The following is a 4,184-nucleotide window of genomic DNA, read 5'->3' as shown; positions in this document are numbered from 1 at the left end:
GTCTCTCTATATATATATGTCTCTCTATATATATATGTCTCTCTATATATATATGTCTCTCTATATATATATGTCTCTCTATATATATATGTCTCTCTATATATATATGTCTCTCTATATATATATGTCTCTCTATATATATATGTCTCTCTATATATATATGTCTCTCTATATATATATGTCTCTCTATATATATATGTCTCTCTATATATATATGTCTCTCTATATATATATGTCTCTCTATATATATATGTCTCTCTATATATATATGTCTCTCTATATATATATGTCTCTCTATATATATATGTCTCTCTATATATATATGTCTCTCTATATATATATGTCTCTCTATATATATATGTCTCTCTATATATATATGTCTCTCTATATATATATGTCTCTCTATATATATATGTCTCTCTATATATATATGTCTCTCTATATATATATGTCTCTCTATATATATATGTCTCTATATATGTCTATATATATATATACTAGCATGGTTGCCCGGGTGTTTGGAGGTGTATGCTGAGCAAAAAAAAGGGGGTAATTTTTTAAACTTTGACCCCTATTATGACCCCTGAAAATTTATTGTTTTGGGCTCAAATCAAGTTATTAAGTTAGATTCATGTCCACGGAAGCTATATCTAAAATTTAAAGTGTGTAGACCCAAAATTGTCGGAGAAGTTTGGTAGAGTTCTCAAAGCTCAAATCGTTGAACTTTGACCCCTTAATCGCCAAATTTCTGGCTAAAAACCGATCACATAGATTTTTCCAAATCTCAGTACCCTGTATATCAAATTTCGAGTCTGTAGACTAAAAATTGACAGTTATTTCGTAGGGAAATGTACACAGACACACACAGACACACACACAGACACACACACAGACACACACACAGACACACACACAGACACACACACAGACACACACACAGACACACACACAGACACACACACAGACACACACACAGACACACACACAGACACACACACAGACACACACACAGACACACACACAGACACACACACAGACACACACACAGACACACACACAGACACACACAGACACACTTTAACTTTTATAGATATATAGATTTAAAATTTGAGTCTGACAGAATGACAAAATTATATTGCAAACCGATATATTAAACAAACGAACTTCAAAGAGACAAATGAACACATAAGTAAAAACAATTTGTATTAGAAAACATTTATTATTCCACGTCTTTTTTTTTACAGACCTGACGACTGAGGTTCGCTCTTAATAAAAATTGTTTTTTATAGTCTTAATTTTGACTTCCTTTTTCATAAAAAACTAAAAAAAAAATCAAGAAAGAAAAGAAATTTAATTTTATTTTTTCATTAATTTCTTTCTGTGCAAAGCAATTCTTTCAAACTTACTGTTTCCAAAATGTTTTTATTTTATTCCCCTCCCCCTTCATTCATTTTCCTCCGCATCCTGGCAAGATTACTGTACACATAGATTCGAAAAAATAGTCAAAAACAAATATATAAATAAATGTTATCAAAGGCAAGATAAGTTACTTTTCTACCTAACTGGATATCTTTTTTGTGTTTTTATTCAATGTAATATATTTATTCAGCTCGAAAAACATACAGTGTTTACCGATGTATTGGAAAATTCAAGATGGCGTCTCACACCCTCTTTAACACCGTAAGTTTGGGAAAAGGTGTTATAAATAAAAAACTATACAAAATACTATTAAAAACCCGCCGAATATATGTCAACCTATGTCACGGTAACATATATTGAGCGAGTTTTTAACAGTATTTAAACAGGGCACATCGTAAAAACTGACCCATTAATTTTCCTGAAGTAAAAACTATATAGTTTTTAAACTTTTAAAACTGTACATTATAAAAAGAAAACTGTTCGAGTGATTTTTTTTTTTTTTTTTTTTTTTTTTACATGGGTGTCACCACTTATCAAGGCCCAGAGGCCACTCAAAGATAAGGGTTAATAGGTATACATTAGTCATTGTGATTTTAGCATAGTAAACAGTGGGAATTTTGTAACTTGGATTACTTGAAAAAGAAAACTGTTCGAATGATTGAAAATGAAAACAAAATAACAATGTAAATATATTGATAAGAAAAAAACAAAAACAAACGAAGTTTCCGTTTCAGGAACCCGAGTTTAATTTTATGTCGTAATCATTCAACTCGTTAGCGGTTTTATTCAGCGATTAGGGATAACCATACGACATATCTAATTACCAAAGCGATTTTTTTTTTATTTTTTTTTTTTTATTATAACTAAACCTGTTTAGTTTTAATGAACCAATTTTTTTAAAGCCAACACTTTAGTTATTTTGAGAGCGTGCAACTGCACCCGAAACTCCAAATCCTTTTATGACTCGGAAAAAAAAGGGCTTTTTATCGGCTTAAATGATAAACTAATGTTAAATATTAGTATTTGCCATCGATTCTGAAATAAAATGAAATCCTGACATTGTGATCATTTTTGCAGGTGTTATGTGCCAAATATTGAAATAAGAATGTTTAAATTCAATTATTGTAATTTAAGTCTTTAATTTTAAAGTCGATTTTATTTATAAAATATCTTTTTAGAAATCAATCTCAAAAACAATTTGAACAATAAATCTCTTTTGTTATGGCTAAGTTTTTGTCAAGGGTAGAAATTATAATAGACAAGTATTCATCCATGATGACATTTTACCGATTTCCTGGTTTACAGGTATTCTTGCTAAATTTCTTCGAAAGAATTGACATAAACAATACTTCAACTAAATACGTATATTTCATGCAATAATGACTTTTATTTCTTCTGACTTTTCCTAAACTAAACATAAAACATCGGTTAGGGTTAGTTTAACATTCTGTAAAAGTACCTTCCGTTTTTTTTTTGTTTGTTTTTTTTTTTTGTACTTCTGCAGAGAAGGTAAAAAACCGATAAAAACTGGATATATTTTTCGTGTTTTTATTCAATTTAACATGTTTATACAGCTCGAAAAGAATACAGTGTTTACCGATGTGTTGGAAAATTCAAGATGGCGTCTCACACATTCTTTAACACCGTAAGTTTGGGAAAAGGTGTTATAAATAAAAAACTATACAAAATACTATTAAAAACCCGCCGAATATATGTCAACCTATGTCACGGTCACATATATTGAGCGAGTTTTTAACAGTATTTTAACCGGTTTTTTATTTATTACACCTTTTTCCAAACTTACCGTGTTAAAGAGAGAATCGGCCGCCATCTTGAATTTTCCAATACATCGGTAAACACTGTATGCTTTTCGAGCTGAATAAACATGTTAAATTGAATAAAAACACGAAAAATTTGCCTTTGATAACATTTATTTGTTATATATTTGTTTTTTGGCAACTTATTCGAATCTAATTTAAGACCACGAGTGAAATGAGAAAAAGAAGTCAGCGGATTTGGTTGCCATAACGTGACGCTAGTGAACGTGTGTGTGTGCGTGTGTGCGCGTATTTCGTGTAGTTTAGTTTCGCATAATAGTTTCGTATTTTTTTAATTTGTAAATAACAAGTTATTAAAAAATTAAACCCTTCCAAGATGGACAATAAATAAAGCCATAATATTTTATGGTAAAGGTAAGAGCGTAGAAACGATTGTTTTTTAGGAGATGTGATTATTGGATTAACCAATCAGAAATCGTCTGTGGCACACACATCTCTGTTTTTATAGATATACTAGCAATCGGTGCCCGGCGTTGCCCAGGTGTTTTGAGGTTAATGCTGAGAAAAAAAAAACGGTCAATTTTTTAAAACTTTGACCCCTATTATGACCTCTTAACATTTATTGTTTAGGGATCAAGTAAAGTTAATAAGTTAGATCCATGTCCAAGGAATCTATATCTAAAATATCAAGTGTTTACTGATTAGACCCAGAATTGTAGGAGGAGTTTGGTAGAGTTCTCAAAGGTCAAATCGTTGAATATTGACCACTTAATCGCCAAATTTCTGTCGAAAACCTATCACATCAATTTTCCCAAATCGCGAATTTGGCCCTTTTTTAAAGCAGTTTGGCCTTCAAAATTTCTGTTTGGCCTTTTTCTTCACCGATGAAATCTGGAGACGCAACGGGAATTTTCGGCAAAAAAATGTTGTTACTATGCACATCTATGTAATGAAATACAATTTGTGGCAAAATTTCAGGAAAAACTA

The sequence above is a fragment of the Euprymna scolopes genome, chromosome 6, assembly GCF_053919585.1.
Source record: "Euprymna scolopes isolate OS-2025 chromosome 6, ASM5391958v1, whole genome shotgun sequence".
Taxonomy (NCBI): domain Eukaryota; kingdom Metazoa; phylum Mollusca; class Cephalopoda; order Sepiida; family Sepiolidae; genus Euprymna; species Euprymna scolopes.
Note: the sequence above shows the minus strand (reverse complement) of the source record.